This window comes from Canis lupus, chromosome 10 (genome assembly GCF_011100685.1).
Source record: "Canis lupus familiaris isolate Mischka breed German Shepherd chromosome 10, alternate assembly UU_Cfam_GSD_1.0, whole genome shotgun sequence".
Taxonomy (NCBI): domain Eukaryota; kingdom Metazoa; phylum Chordata; class Mammalia; order Carnivora; family Canidae; genus Canis; species Canis lupus.
The window spans coordinates 21,024,326-21,041,170 of NC_049231.1; the positions used below are offsets into that span (position 1 = coordinate 21,024,326).

A 16,845-nucleotide genomic window follows, 5' to 3' on the forward strand; every position below is an offset into this window, starting at 1 on the left:
TGACTTCACAACGGGGTGGGTTTCACCCTTTCCCCGAGGAAGTTCCAGGGTGGTCAAGGACTGGGGCGTCCAGAGCTGGAAGCCCAGGAATTCTGTGCTTCTCCTTCCTCAGAAAAGGATGCCCTTGTAGCAGCTTGAGACTCGGGTATGCTGTGCCCGTGTTCTAGCAATACAGCAGAGCAAGCTCTCCTGTCTAGCACAGTCCTGTATAATTTTCTTCCTTATTACAATTTCCAGCCCCAGACCAGGGCTGTGGGATAAGAGAACACGTTCCTGCGGGCTGGGGATGCGTAGGGCAGTCCCAAAGAGCTGCCCAGAGCCCATCACCTCCCTCTTCCCCGGGCCACACCGAGCAATATCCCAAGCACCAACTGGCATTATACACCCTGCCTGTCCCCCCATCTCTACTATATGGTTCAACTGCTTTAAAAAACACATTAGACATTCTGTGGCTTAACAACTTTGTGGACTTCAGAACAACAAAATGCTTTTAGAGACCGGCTGAATGCAGAGATCTAAACACACTATGTCTCAGGCCCTTTTAATACCACACCTTGTTTTTCCAAAATAATGAGCAAGCTCCGTAATGATCGAACGGGGATTTCGAAAATAAATATATGGTTACTATTTTCACATAAAACCGATCCCAAGTGCAAACCCTAGAGATGTGCATACCTTTGTGATAACGTTCACATGCACGCACGCACACAAATACTACATCCAACAACTACACTCTAATCTATTTATAATCACTTCCCTAAACACTATAAATATTATAACTAATGTGATATATGTTTTGTGATTAAATTGGTGGATTAAAACACTGAATTTAAAAAGCCACAAAGAAAAAGAGATTATCTTACATTATGCCACTTACAACTTTTGTTCCTTTGGCACAAATACAAATTTGACAACTGTATCATTATTGAAGGCGAGGAGCAAATGCTAGCATATTAGCTTTGTAATTTTCACCTGAAATCATTGTATAATCATGCCGACTTGCTAACCTTTTTATTAGCTGATTTTTTTTTTCTTGCTCTCACACACAGTAATAAGTTAATTTAATGCCACTTTCCTCCTCCCAATTTTTATTTGGTAAAACAAGGAACTGGGTGAGTCAGAACAATATTTGAGAACACACACCTTTTTTTTTTTATCCCCCGCTACACTTGGCAAGCATTTACATATAATTTGGTTGCAAATTCAGAAATCAAATTCTCCTTTATTCAAGGAAAATAATAGCACTCAGGTAATTCCATTGGGCATTATGCAGGTTGGTTTTACGAGGTCTTTTTCCAACTTGCTATCAAACTACGTTATTCAGAGTAAATAATATTAAAAAGCGTGTTCAAATTATCGAAAAGGAAACCTGGAAGATTTACTTTGTTGGTGAGTGCTACGGCGGACAGTTTTCCTGGAAGAACTCGGGCTTGTGCCTGCGGACCACACCACGCCTGAGGTCAGATCTCGAAAAAATAAGTCCTAGGAAGGCTCTTGATAGATCCGGATGTTTACAGTATCAGCCTTATACAGTTATTTTTTCCTGATTTATCCCAAGATCTGCCTGATGGGAATGCAGTTGGTGACTTCCTGCTCTGCCCCTGAGCCCCCGTGTCCCCGGCTCAGCCTCCGGCCTCAGACCAGCCTAGGAAGGCCGCGGACACTCCAGTTTACTATCTCTATTTCTCAGCTCAGCGGCTTGTAACAGTTAAAAAATGTCAGTATCCAAGGCATTCCAAGGACTTAGTAAACAGATGCATTTAATCTAATTAAAGCAAGCAGGATGCGTGTGAGTGAAAACTTACATTTTCACTTGGGTTTTGAACGTTCGACTTGCACACTCATTCAGCTTGCACACTCAAGAATAATGATGTTTGCAGAGCTGGCCCAATGAGCTTGAGATTGTCAGAGCGTGGCGGCTCCTGGGTAAGATGCCCCTTCCTCAGTCATCCCACACAATGTGCTTTTGAGGAGCTGCTAGGAGGCTCTGGGTGCTGCGTGTAAAGGCAAACCAGGCTTATGATTTTTTTCTTTTTTATTTTCTTCTTCTTCTTCTTCTTCTTCTTCTTCTTCTTCTTCTTCTTCTTCTTCTTCTTCTTCTTCTTCTTCTTCTTTCTCCTCCTCCTCCTCCTCCTCCTCCTCCTCCTCTTCGTCTTCTTCTTTTTGTTGTTGTTGTTCTTGTTGCTTTTGTCTCAAAGTAGTTTGCCGGTGTGGGATTCCATTTCGATCTGCCTATTTTGTCATAACTTGCACCCCTACTTTATGAAGGCTTCGTTTGTACTCTCGGTGATTTGCGCACAAACCCATTGGCATCAATTTCCTTTGGGTAAGCTTTTTTTTTTTTTTTTCTTTTTCCTCTTGCGGAGCTAAGTTGAGGAAGGGACAAGGGGGGAAAGAAGCCTGCTAGTGTCACTACAGGTAAAACAAGGGAAAGATCGAGTTAGGGTCTCGGGCTGGGTAAGTAAATGCGAGCAAGCACCCCGGAAAGGGTTCCTTCTTGCCAACATAATGAAGCATTTTCAAAAATCTTTTGCTTTAGTTCACCCCATTTCATGTCTAACCTTGACATTAGTTCACTAGCAACTGAAATAAAACTCTGGCCATAGGACAAGCATGTTTGAGGAAGAAAGCAGAGGCCAGACCTCTACATTAGCAGCCACCTCCCCCACCAAAACAAAACAAAAACAAAACAAAAAAAAAACAGCATGCCGGCAGACCATTTCTGTATCTTTCCTTTAAAAAATGTGTGTGTGTGCGCGCGTGTGTGTGTGTGTGTGTAGAGAGAGACAGAGAGGGAACAGACTTAGTGTGCCTGCCCTGAGGATGATCAGTAGCATGCCCCATGCTCCCTCCTGACCGATGGGTAGTAACTCCCTACCCATGTATTCACAGGTCTGTTTAGGAATCTGTGAGCAGCTATTTTGTCATTTTAGAAGTCCACACATTCACCTTTCATGATGTGTTACCTGTCTATGTATATTAAAAAAAAGTCTAACAACCCTGAAAGCACTCGTAAGAGGTTAATTTTTCTCAAATAAAAGGAAAGTGTAAAACAACCAGAAGTTTGCAATAAATATTAGTGTTCGATCACATATACATATATATATGACTATGCCTTATATAATATTGACATGCTGGTATCAAAAATTTCCTCTTACAGATGAGGAATTGCACTGAATCTTTTTCATACTGAAGTAGTAACAACACAAATCAGAAGAAATGAATTAAGGATGACAGGCCAATACCTCTAGTTATACATGCATTACCAAATGCCAAAGTGAGGTTCTCAGCATTCTACAAGGAATGACAAAAAGCACAGAACAAAATAAGGTTTTTAAAAATCAAAATTAACTCTCAAAGAGAAGTGAGCACTGAATTTATTTCAGTTGTTCAATTCTGCAATCTCTAAAATGGAATCATCATTAATTAGGAAATGGACATTTTCCTAAAGAATTTAGTGGCCACGTATAGCAAATTTATATTAGCAATTAAAAACAGATTGGAATTTAGAATTTAAGTTTCCAGTGAAAGAGTTACCTATTTCTGCAAAAATGAAAAGACAGAAAATCTGAAAAGAATTTCTCCCCCCCATATTCAAGGAATGCCTTCATTTCACAGTTGAAAAGCCTTGATTTATTTGAAATTTTTTTTATTTGAAATATTTTTGCATCTTATCAATCCTTTGTATGGAGCCTGAAATCGTTATTATTTCAATAATTACGTAGTCTTTTTGAATCACATCTAAGCAGACTTTAGCTATTTAACATTTAAAGCAATTTTAAACTTTAAAAACTGTCAAATGTTTATTTTTAAATTTTTAAAAATACTGCTGAAAGTCAGTTCAATTTTTTTTTCTCCCCCACAAATGAAATGAGAACTTTGGTATCATTTCTTACCCATACAGTTCCTCAGGGAGCTAGGTAAATTATAAGCCCTTAGAATGAAGAAGAAAAAAAGAAAAGAAATAAATCCTGATTTAGAACTCAAAAGGTTCATTGTTAAATTGCAAAGGACAGCAGGAACGCTTTTTAAAATCAAGATTTCACAGATCTGCTCTTTAAAATGATTGCAAAGAACCCAAGCTGCCTGCAAAGTGATCACATGCAGAATGAAGGATTTTTGAGGAGACAATTTCAAGTTCAGTTTGAAATCTGACCGTGGTGTGGTGGTCTTACTGAAATACTCTCGTTTTATTTTCTTAAAATCGAATATGATTTCACCCACATAGTCAAGTGATTTGCTTCATACATAACAGCAGTTTCATTTTTTTCTGAATGTGTCTACATATCGTAGCTTTTAGATCTGATTACCACAAAGACAAGGTTAAGGCTGGATTTTTCATACGTGCCCTTTCCACCAAAAGTAAAGAAATGTTTTAGCTAAATTTATCACTTCAAGACAAGATAATATTTAATGGCTGTGAAGAAAAATACTCAACAAGAAAGCTGATGCTTTTGTTCTGTTTTGTTTCTTGCTATTTATAGAGCAACTTTTGGTGTAATTCCTAATATTCAAAGGACACAAAGTTCATTCCTCTTAACCAAAAGAAAGTGATAATGTAAGCAATCAGGTAAGGGGTGGCATTGATCTTGAAAATAAGAGTTGATGTAATTTTCAGACGAGGAACATGTATTTTAAGAATCTATTTCAAAATAAAGGGAGACGTGCACAGGCTCGGTTCTCCCCGAGGCTCCCAGGAAGCAATTTTTCACCACAACCAAGGGCTCATGCCTTTGCTAATATCTTTGCATTAACCAGGTTCTCAACTCCGTGTTTTAAATTTGCTATGCGATTCTCCTCCCAGTGTGGCCCCTTCTGCATCTCCTTGTCTAGGAGGAGTCACTGCCGCCTCCTTGCTGCACACCGACAGCCCCCAAATTGACAGTCTCTCACACGTAGGACGCCGGAAACTTCTAGGAGGGCTCCGAGGCTCACTGGGAAACCTCTCTCGCTGGGGGAAGAAAAAAAAAAAAAAACTTCTCAACGCACACCTGGATCTACAGATTTGGAAAAACTAACCAGCTGTGGCCAAAAACCAAAACACTCAACCACCCGAACACAGTCTGCAAGAAACACAGAGCCCTTTGACGCCACGCAAAGACTTGTAAATAAAATAGCTCCAAGGCAGACAGGCTGAATGAGCCTCTTAAGACAGCCAGTTGGTGCCTCAAAATTTAAAATTAGAACGTTAAATGTTAACAACACGAGGATATCCTGGGATGTGTGTGTGCGCGCATGTGCACGCACTTGCCTGTGTGTGTGTGTGTGTACATGCGTGTGTATGTGTATACAGGAATACAAGTTTTTGCCACCCTATGGCTTAGAGCTGATTCGAGGTCCTCCTGGAGAGCCCCTAACCAGGCAATGGGGTGGCCCCACCCGCATTCTCTTTGGGCCACTTCCCTTTTCATCCCACACGTGCAAACACCCAAAGCCAGTGAAAACATAACCTTGCCGTAGATAACAAGGGCCGATCTCAGATACAGAAAGGCTTTGCCTGGAATAAAAAATTGTGATTTGTGGGTGGCAAAGCAAGCTGACCTCATTCTCTGTCATTAGGACAAAAGTGGCAAGGCCAGTGTTCGGGAATGAGGCAAGGGGCCGGGCTTGAGGTGGACTCTGCACCGGCAGGTCTGGGAGCCACGTGGCCTGGATTCTTCTGAGAGAAGGTCACCTTCTGTGGGCTGGGCTGGGGTTCGGGCACCCCCAGACCCTTACCCTAGCCAGGCTGGGCACGGCTGCAGACAGAGCCTGGACTTGGACTCTGGGATTAACCTTCACAGCTCTCAAGTGTCTATGCCAGAAGTAGTAGGGTCTCCAAGCCGTCATACTGGATCCCCCAAACTGGGGGCCGTCTTGGTGTCATGTCCAGAGGCCTCAAGAGGATGAGGATGTTCTTTACCTTGCCCAATTCTCACCATGCTTGGCCCACACGTCCTTCTTATAGCTAATGCAGAGGGTTTCAATATGGTTCAGGTCAACAGAAACACCCAGAGCATGTAGTCTGTGCCAGGCACCACATGAGTCACTAGGAATTTCAATCATAAAACAGCAGCCTTATAGCAAAGGGCTTTTCCTACACTTGATAATATTTCAAGTGCATACAGCAGGCGCTTCATAATTTATACAGTCTTCTCCCCTGTCTCTGTCTCATGGGATCCTCACAACCTAAGAGGAAGACAAAACAAGAATCATCATACCTCCCTGTAGGCCAGGGAAACTGAGGCTCCAGTGGGTGGAACAGTGACTTGGCTGATATTGCACAGATTCTTTCTTTCTTTCTTTCTTTCTTTCTTTCTTTCTTTCTTTCTTTCTTTCTTTCTTTCTTTCTTTCTTTCTTTCTTTCTTTCTTTCTTTCTTTCCTTTCTTTCTTTCTTTCTTTCTTTCTTTCTTTCTTTCTTTCTTTCTTTCTTTCTCCTTTCTTTCTTTCTTTTCCAACGTCACCACCCACCTCTTCCTACTCGTACACACATAGGCTTATTTTATAGGTAAGAACCGTTCCCAGGAAAAACAGAGCCCCATTGAAATCTGGGTCCCAGAACTGCCTTAAGCTGGCCGGGTTTGGCGATCCCCCACCCTTGCAGCCAGATTCGGTCATCCGAGGCGTGCACCCCTCCCAGCCAGGTGCATCCTGATCTCCCCCTCAAATCTGGGCTGGGATGAGTCTACCTCCGGTGTAAAATCACAGACACAAGCTTGCCGCCGGGCCTGCCAGAGTCCTTGTAACAAAGCAGCCTCGTCTGAGCTCAGGGGTTGTGATGCTTTCTACCATCCTTTCTGCTGGGGACAGGGATGGGGCCGGGGGGGCAGCACCCTGAGAGCAGGATCTCCCCAGCCAAGCAACCAGGGTGGCTCCAAGCCCCACCTGAGCCTTGCTCTCTGCTTTCTGCCCTCTATGAACCTGGCAGGCCCATGCCAGGCTTTTCAATATAAAAGGCCAAGCAGGTGACCAGGATGCCTTCGGGAAAATCTCCAGGTCTCACATCAGCAAAGACCCCTGACGACTGGCTCAGGCCTGCGGAGAGGCTCACTGCGGCAGTTCTCTCCTGGAGGGGTGGCCAGGGGCCTGGGCCTAGACATCAGCATTCTGCAGTTGCAAACGAAGGGTGATCAGATGAGACCCTATTGCCTCTCAGAACAGAGGAAGGACAGGTAGGTGCTGTGGTGGTGGAGGACCAGCAGTGAGGAAGGGGATAAAGAAAGAGGAAATGGGGTTCTTTAGGGAATGGTACTAGGGAAGGGGAGACTAGCAGGGATATCTCCAGGGGGCTTCCCTTTCTGGCAGAGATCTGCACCACATATAGAAATTTACCACAACACCTGCCTGGCGGCCAGCTCACATGCACTCTCAGCTCCTCACATGCACCCTCTCCACCTCAGCTTGGTCCCCACCACAGGCATGGCCTGCAACTCCAGAACACCAAATCTTCTCGAATGTTCCACAAACAAACGTAGGACTTAAAAGAGTCTCCCTAGCAAAGCCAAACGAATACAACTACGAAATTGATGAGGAGTAGGCCTGAGGGCTCTGCAGACCGAGCAAGAACCAGAAGCCATTCTGCTCCCTGATGGCAAACCCTTCCATGACTCCTTTCTGCACCTAAGTACAAGAGAAAGTACTTTTTAAAAAACAGACAAAAATCTTTAATAAAGAAAAAGGTTATAAGGAGCTAAATCTCAAAAGCTTTTTGGGATAAAAATTATAACCTTGGGGACAGCTGGGTGGCTCGGGAGTTGAGCATCTACCTTTGGCTCAGGGCGTGATCCTGGGGTCCTGGGATCGAGTCCCACATCTGGCTCCCCCCCACAGGAGCCTGCTTCTCCCTCTGCCTATATCTCTGCCTCTCTCTGTGTGTCTCTCATGAATAAATAAATAAAATATTTTTAAAAAATTATAACCTTGTCTGGAACTTGAGGGAAAGAGAAAGAACACAGGGACACGGAATGGCCAAGACCTGACTTTAGGGTCAACTGCCTTAATAACAGGTCAGCATCTCCAGCCTTACCGAAGCTACCCATGGACCCGGCAGGTGCTGAGGCCCGCTGGGGGACAGAGCTCACGAGGTGAGCCGGGAAGGGTCAGAAGGCTCCTATTTTCCCTCATAGGGGACTCAGAATTCCAGCTTCCTGGATCTCCGATTGTTTCCCATCTGCCGGATTCCCAGCAGAAATAAAGAGCAAGAAAGAAAAACAAGGCACAGTAAACCTCTCTCTCTCTGCACTTAGCCTAAAGGGCCCTGCCTCGAGGTGCCTCCTGCTGGGGTGCTGGGGCCCTTCCCCAGGGGGACAGGTACCCACATGGCCGTGGTGGCGGCCTGGGGTCTGTCCGCGGACCAGGCTCGTCGGCCCCGGGGGCGTCTGGTGCAGCCCCGGGGGCCAGAGTCCGGGCTGCGCGGGGTCCAGGACCACGTCCCGGCTCCGAGGCAGGGAGGCCCGCGCGCGCCTCCACCAGGCAGCCCCCGGGCTCGCAGCGCAGGACGGCGGGCGGGGTCCGCGGGCCGGGCCGGGCCGGGGCGGGGCGGGGCGGGGCGGCGGAGGGTCTGGGGCCTGGGGCCCGGGGCCTGGGGTCCGCCTCCGGCGCTCTAGAGCTGCGCCTGAAGTCTGAGCCTGCGGCGGGTCCACGAGGGCCGGGGATCGGGTCCGCTAGGGCAGGGCGGGGCCCGGGGTCCGAACCGAGGTCTGCAGCCTGAGTCGGAGGCGGCGGCCGGGTCTGCGGAGGGCAGAGGTCGGGGTCCAAGCCGGGGGCGAGGGTCCTAGTCCGAGTCCTGAGCCGAGCTGGGGACCGGGATCCGGGTGGGAGTCCGCGTCGGGGATCCGGGGTCTGGGTCCGCCTCCGGGTCCGAGCAGGGGCGGAGTGCGGGGTCCGGGGTCCGCCTCGGGATGCAGGGCCGGGTCGGAGCAGGAGCCGGGTCCGGGGTCCGGGGTCCGGGGTCCGGGGTCCGGGGTCCGCCTCGGGATGCAGGGCCGGGGCCCCGGGGCGGCCTGCGGGGCGGCACCGGCTGGGGGCAGGGCCCGGGGTCCGCGGCGGCGGCGGCGGCGGCACGCGCCCCAATTAGCCGCGGCGGGCGGCGGGGCGGCCCCACTGAGGGCGAACAAAGGGCGCGACCCCGGGGTCAGGGAGTCGCGGGCCGGGCGGCCGCCGCTTTGTTCGCCCGCCCTGTTTACTTTGCCGAAGTAAAGCGCACAATATATTGACTAAAGCGGATTAGAGGGTCGCGCCCCGGAGGCCGGCGGGACCTCCCAGCCGGGCGCCTCCCGGGCCGGCCGGGCCTACCGCGCGCAGACCCCTGCCCGCCGCCGGCCCCACCCGCAGGGGCAGCCGGGGAAACTGAGGCTGCGCCCGTCAGGCCCGGGCGGGGGGGCGGGCAGGAGCGCGGGCTGGGGCCTGGAGGGGGGACTCTGCGCACCGCCGGCGGGTCCTGGGGCTCACCTGCGCCGCAGGTCTGGGCCGCTGGAGCGGGTGGCTCTGAGCGCGCCCCAGGGCCTCCTAGGCCGACGGGGCGGGGGTGGGGGCGCATTGCGTTACTTCCCAGACCGCTGCGCCGCAAAGATCCCATCTACCCTTCCCAACGCTGCTGGTCCTGGAAATGCATTTTACGGGGAAGAAAATGACACTTGCTTGAAGGCTAAGCGTATTTTAGATGGAAACGTGGACAGATTTTTCCGCATCACAAAATCCCGTAGCATTGTGGTTAAAAAAGAAAATGCTCGCCTCGTGTCTTGACACAAGAGAGGCTCCCATGCATCTCCAGCTGTGAATCAGCAGGTGACTTAAGACTGCAGGATAATATTTTGAGATATGGAAGTCCTGCAAAGTACAGCTGGGGGAGAAAAAGTATTTTCTTTCTTTTTTTCAAAGGCAAATAATGAGTATAAATAAACCAAGATTTCCACCCGAAGACCGCAATTTATCATCTGGCATGATGAATCCAAAATCTATATACTTCTCCAGATAGGAACTTGAAGAACCTTTTAAATTGCCAAGCAGTAGAAGCAGAAAGCACAAACCCCCAATCAAGCACCGAGTCTAACCATAGGTGGTTAGACCAAATATCAGACCAAGTATCCAAGAAGACCAAGGATGCCTTTTTTTTTTTTCTTCCTGATGCTATTGCTAAAGAGACAAAAATACTTCTTAAATCCACACAAAGCCTTAGTTGAGATTTTTATGCACTGGCTGTGCAAGTATACATGTTTGGTTAGCAAACCCATGTAGTGTTTGATTAATAAGCTATCAAGGTATAAATCTTTTATAAGAAACGAATAATATTTACTCACTATGCATATTTGTTGGTCTAACGAATATTTCTGCTACATGCTATCTATCCACAACGACTAAAGGAAAATATGCCATTTGTCTGTATTTCTACTCACTAGCCTTCAAAAATTACTTCTTTTCTGCTTATAAAAATACCATGTGTTTAGAGAAAGGACAAAAAAGTCTAAAGCCTGGATAATTTAAAGACAGATATTTAAGGTAGATATCATTTAAGCAGTAGGCACAAAATATAAATAATTCAAGTATAAAATACACGGAAAAAGGGAAATTAACCGATATGTCATTATTCAGAAATAATATTCTGGCTTTCCTTCCCAACAGTAAACATGTGCCTACAATTACATAATTTACATACATATTTAGTTTTTGTGAAATGTTGTATCCATTCATCCCCATGCTGTCACAAACTCTTTGTCGGCAGCATTTTAACAGGGACACGCTATTGCATTATTTTGTTACGTGATAATTTACGCCACCATTCCCTATTATTCCAAATTTCATTTCTTGCTAATATTTCTCTGCTGTAACTAACCCTACACCAGCAGCCTTGCCTGTAAAGTCTGTCTGCAATGCGGGTTATTAATAAATCTCTGATGATCTGCTGTGAGGGTGTGGAAGGGTGCATTCTTCCAAAGGGGGATTAAGGCAGACCCCATAGACTCTATTTTTTCCTATCAGAAATGAACTTGGAAATTCTCAAATGCCCCCCGATCATGGTCCCCCCAGAAAGCAACTTGGGAGTCAGTTTGTCCCCCTCAGGAGGCCTGACGGATTTGAGGGACCAGCCAAGGCACATACCTGATTGCGACACGGCGTTTGGCAGCGGTGCCCTTGCACTAAAGGGCTGGCCGATTTCTGCCTACCAAGCTACTTGGCACTAACCGCCAACCGCATGGTGGGTTTAAGTCGGGACCATACCTCTGAACACCTTGGAAACATGTTCTCAACAGTTCGGTCGAAACTTTGCGTGTCTAAGAGGTGATTTGCCCCAAGTGGCTTTCTTTGCCGAGAATCCAGAACCCAGGCCTGCTCTTTCACCCCTTTCCCCATCCGGTCCTCTGCCCTCTCTCCCTGTCCTGCATGGAGAAGGCCTAGCTTAGCTCTTCCCCATCGCTGCAGCGTGGGCCTTGCAAGGGGCCGTATCTTAGGCCACTCACCCCCATCCTCCAACACCCCGAGGAGTCAGTCCCAGCTCCGCCATGGAGCCGGATCGGCGGTTTGTCTGGCCTGCCCCGACGTGGCTCCCAGAACAGCAGGGGAAGAAGGCTGGGAGCCACGGAGGCCAAGGTCTTTTCGGGGAACACCAGGGCCTGCACGGGGCCTGCTTGAAGGAGGTGGCCCGTGGGCCAGGGAGGAGCTGACCCAAAGTACAGGAATGTACAGAGGACCCAGGCACGGAGCAGAGAAGTCCTGGGGTTATTTCCGAACATAGGTGCCTGCAAGACCTGACACGGTGGCAGTAAAGAAAGCCTGGAAGGAAATCCCGGAAAAATATGACAGAGCTTTCATGGGGGGTGGGGGTGAGGGGCTGGACAATTTTTTCCCTTACGTGCATTTTTCTGTATTTTCCAAGTTTTCTGCGATGAGCGTGTATTGCTTTCATACTCAGAGAAGGATCGTATTACCGATGCAACTATATTTATCATAAGTCAAGTAGATGTAATTCATTATAAGAATGAAATGAATTACTGTTAAATATGTATGAGTTTCACATAAACGGTAATAATCATATATTGCCAGAGAAGTTACTAAGATGATAATGGCCATTCACGTGTCTCTAGCACTTTACCCTTTAGAAAAACACTTGCAAACAGAAAATGAAACTGGGCAGCTTTGCTGTGCAAATATTGGCTGCCGTTGCAATATTTCTGCAACGGCCCTTGACAGTGGGCTCAGATGGACACCATTCTGCTCCTTTGAAATCTGGGAAACAGGCTTGGAGAAGCAAAGAGCCCCAGGACTGGAAGGGAGGCTTGGAGTCTCCCATGTGTCCACAGCAGCTTCCCTACCTCGTTCTGGTACCTTCCTGCGAGGGAGACAATCTCCCCAGGGATCGGCTGTGTTTCCCGTTATTCCAATTTTTTTTTTTTTTTCCCATTACTGGAGGTGGTGCCAGCGGCCAGGGCGGAACCACAATTAGTGAAGATTTTGTTGGGTTTGTTTTAAAATAATGGTATTTGCACAGAGTCTGTTGATCACTTGCGAGGTATGGGTCACCCTGGGAAGTAAGTGGCTGGCCGAGGTGTGCTGGTGGCTCAGCGGGCAAGGACTGTTTTTGTCACAGGGAGATGTTAGAGTCGACTGCCACACTCCCCCTGGGAAGGAAAAAACATGCATAGGATGATGACTCACATACATGTCTGTGGAACCTCTGGGGCTGGAGTCCACCCCAGAAGAGCTCATCACGCCCATGTGGGAAGACGCCTTTTCTTATCTTATTTTTCAAAAAAGGGGGCCATTTCCAGCCCTTGATAACAACGGTTGGGAACAAATCTACAAATCAAATGTATTTGATCTTAAGTATCTTTCTTTCACATCGAGTTAAAAGGCGAACCAGCATGCTGTCTTCTACTCTAAAAGGCAATTTCTAAATTTGGATTTTGGGGAAAAAAAAAATTTGTACTCCAGCTTGAAAATCCAATGGCTCTCAGAAAGCAAGTAAGACACACCACTCTTTGTGCTAAAATCATCTTAACTGGTTTAAAATACATCAGAACAAAATGATGTGAGCTGAACATATGTCTTCCATCACTTGTTTTCGGGAGGCAGAAGTTGGACGAGCTGTAGCACGTGGACCAGAGAGTGGTCCGGAGAGTGGACTGGGCCCGGATTTGGCACACGGTGATTTTTAACATAGTGGTGTCAGCAAGCCTAGGCTTTTTACATTCCAAAGACACCTTCACTTTCAGACAAGGATTACATTATTTTTAAAAATAATAATTATTATAAAATGTAATCAACAGGTAAGATGAGTAAATTGGAGACATTTATGTTCTCCAAGGAAAACGTCTGGCACTTGGGTTTTTTAAGCTGTGGGTAGATGGGCACATTTTCAAAAGACCTTTTATTTTCCTTCTCCTCGCACAGGGCACAGCAAACCATCCCTGCCTTCTAAAATAAAAACACATGCCGCTTTAATTTAGCAAAGAAAATTCAAAATGCAGAATCTCTGCAGAGGTAATTCTTAATTAAAAAGAGACTGTTCCCTGTGCTCTATACCTTTTGGAGGGCAGGTACCTCCTCCACGTGTTAATAATTTAACTGTCAAATCACAACAAACAGCTAATTCCATCTTGGAGCTGCTAAGATTGCAAGCTAGGAGGGAGATTTCAGTTATAACTACCAAGGTACAAATGCTGATGGAAGTCCTGCTTTCTGAGTATCCCCAGACAGGGCTGGGACATGACTAATTTATTTTATCTTATCCATCATCTATGCACAGGATTAAAATATTTATATCAGTCTGTTCCCTTTAAGATGAACAGTGCAGGCGCCAGCTTCAGGGCCACTCCTTAATTTTTCACAGTTTTGGCTTTTCATTGTTTGCAGCAGTGCACGGCCCTTGCACGGGGAACACTCTCAAATGCCGATGGGATCTTTAAGTGGGGAGCCGGCCACACGCGGCTATCCTAACTCAGGCGAAAAATCTCTCCTCGAGCTGCACAAATGCCGCATAGCCACAGCGAGGAAGCTGTTCCGACACCTCTTTCCCAAGAGATGCCAAGGGAATCATGCAGGCCTGAGCTCTGCTTCTAGAAGGAGCTCGCCTCTGGCCAGGGTGGCTGATGGAAACCAAAGCTTAGTAAGGATGCCCCAGCTGGGCAGCCAGGTAGGCAACGGGTAGCAGGGGGTTAATAGGGGAGTAGGGAGGGGTGCAAACAAAAGGCCACGGGCAGAGATGGGAAACCAGCAGGCGAAACCGGGCTGCAGGGCCCAGCCCGGCCAGGCGCAGACACAGGGAGCTCTGTGTGCCTGCCCCGCTGCCCGGCACTGTGACTAACCGCCCCACTATTGTACCCTGAAGCCAGCCCTTTGTACCGTCCCCCTGGTGTCTGGGAGCACAGCCGAAGAAGCCCTTTCCAGCAGTCCCCCCTCATCCTGGAAGCTTGCAGCCCCAACACCCATTCTTTCAGCTCTCGGGGATGCTGGGGGCCTGACTAGCCACTGCAAGCGTCCTTGACCCTGGCCAAGAAGGGCCGCCAGCAGAAAAGAAGCAGAAAAACCAGTCTCCCCAACTCTGGGGTGGGGTGGGGAGGGCATGGGGACCTGCTAGACCTGCACTGCCCAATACAGCGGTCCCTCACCGCATGCCACATGTGGCCACTGAGCCTTTGAAACTCGGGGAGTCCATCCAAACTGAGATGTGTGTGTAAAATACACTCTGGTTTTAAAGACTCAATATAAAAAAAAGAGAGAGAGAGAGAAAAACCTCATTGATAATTTCATATTAATTATATACTGAAAAAAATTATATACTGAAATAGACTACTTTGAATATATGTTAGATAAAATAAATTGTGTTTTTAGAGTGAATTTCACCTGTTTATTTTTATTTTTTTAAAAATGTGGCTGCTCAAACATGTCAAATTACAGATGTGGCTCTGTTTGCAGCTCATGTTATGTTTCCACCACCCAGAGCTGCGCTAGGCTGTGAATGGGCCCCGAAGCCTGCTCCCTCCCAAGGAGACAATGGCTGGGAGATGCCGAGGCTCCTGGCCCAGTGACAGCCCCCTCGCTCAAGGACAGGCATACCAGGCTCTTGTGGCCACACCTGACCTCAGCCTCGTGCTCACCTGTCTCCAGAACTGAGTATCCCGCACTCATGTGCCTGAGAACCCTTTGTAAAACACATACGTGTGCATAGGAACGAACACACCCACACACAGACCAGGGCCCTGGCTCCTCTTCACAGCTGGCCATGTCAACTTGTCCCAGCTGGCCTTCGGAGAAGCCAGATTCGCAGGGCACCCAGGTGGCCCCCAAAGGCCCCCTGGAGTCAGACATCTGACCCTTTGTCCTGGGACAGACTGGACCAGCCCAGGGCTTCATTATGACTTTCACGGACCCCAACACATTTGTTTTCATGGCTCCTTCATCTGCACATATTAAAAATGGTATCTTATGACTGCATTGGTATGAAGGCAAATATAATCCAGGCTGAATTCGTCATTATATATTCATAATTATTATAGTCATTTTTTTTCTTCTGAGTTTAAAAAACATTAAAATTAAAACGTATCCATGGGCAGGCACTGTCCCTCTCCAGACCACCATATCCCCAAGCTCCTGCCATGGCCCCCCACGTAGCATCCTCACCCTAGGAGATGCCTGGGCCTCTCCTTCTGCATTTGGAGCTCGCCTGCTGTTCCTCCAGGGACCAGATCACCTTCCTCACTCTAGAATCCATTCCTTAAGTCCTGCTCTGAACGCAGGCTGTGTGAAGCCCCCACCAGACGCCAGAAAACTTTCCCTATTATTTTTTAAACGCAAAAATCGGTCGCGAGAAATGTGGGGGATCCCAGGATGGCTGAAGGCCCCAAGTCAGGGAGAACTGAGACACATGCCTCAGCGCTGTGCCTGAGCACCCTGCTCGGCGCCGAGAGACAAAGCCACCAGGCCACCAAGTGCAGGTGATGGTGGCAGGGGAGGTGGCTGCTCCTGCCCACGCGGCCACCACATGCCCCATGACCTCCCATCCTCACACCCGAGCACTGGGCCCAGCTTCTGGCCGGGGAGGCCCACGGGGCCTGGCCTTGCAACAGCTCCCAGAAAAAGGCATCTGGCGCCCTCACCATGCGCCCTCCCTGGGTGGCCGAGGTGCCAGGCCCGGGGCTGGACGCTGCTGGGGAAGGACCGGGTGCAGGAGATGGTTAAAAGTCTGCATCCTTTTTGCATCCGCCTCCAGAGGAAGCGCTGCTTTTTTTTTTTTTTTCCCTCCCAAGCAGGAGGAGGAAAAAAAAAAAAGCTGAGAGCAGCAATTTGCAGGCCTTGGGATGTTTTTCTCCTTGACAGCCCCGGGCCCCGCCTCGCGGCTCGGGCCTTCCTCCGGCCACAGCCCGCCCGGGCCCCATGCACACGGCCTCCCCGCGGAGCCCGGCCCGGAGGGAGGGAGGGAGGCCCCGGCCGGTGGCGGCGGCGCCTGGCACTGCCCGGCTTTGTGCCCCCCGCCCCCGCCCCCCAGCCCTCCGGGCCCGCCCGCCGCGCGGTGCCCACCCTGCGCCCACCCGGGGTGCCCTCACCTTGCGGGGCCTTGGTCCGGCTGGCGCCCGGGGCGCCCGGCCACGTCCTCGGCGCCGCCTCCGCTCGCCCCACCCCGCTGCCCGCGCTCGGCGGCGAGCCTGGCACCGTGCCAGCTGCCTGGGAGCCCGGCCCGGGCAGGGGAACTTTCCGGCGAGGGCGTGTGCGGGGAGGGCTGCGGGGCGCGGGGTGCCCGCGGGGGAGAGGCCCAGATGCCCGGCGGCCGCCCCCGCCCCGGCCGGGCCCCCTCTCCCGAGGCCCATAAAGGCACAGACAACACGGGCGCTTTAGTCAAAACAGTCATGTGCAGGAGCCGGCAAACAAACAAA

General features: G+C 49.1%; 1 long non-coding RNA gene across 1 annotated transcript; it reads right to left on the reverse strand.

The window, feature by feature from the left end:
* Nucleotides 1-996: 996 nt before the first annotated feature.
* Nucleotides 997-16,582, reverse strand: LOC119876720. Its single transcript, XR_005365482.1, has 2 exons — nt 16,519-16,582; nt 997-6,168 (listed from the first exon to the last, which is right to left on the reverse strand). It is a non-coding gene; the product is annotated as an uncharacterized LOC119876720 (long non-coding RNA).
* Nucleotides 16,583-16,845: the final 263 nt, after the last annotated feature.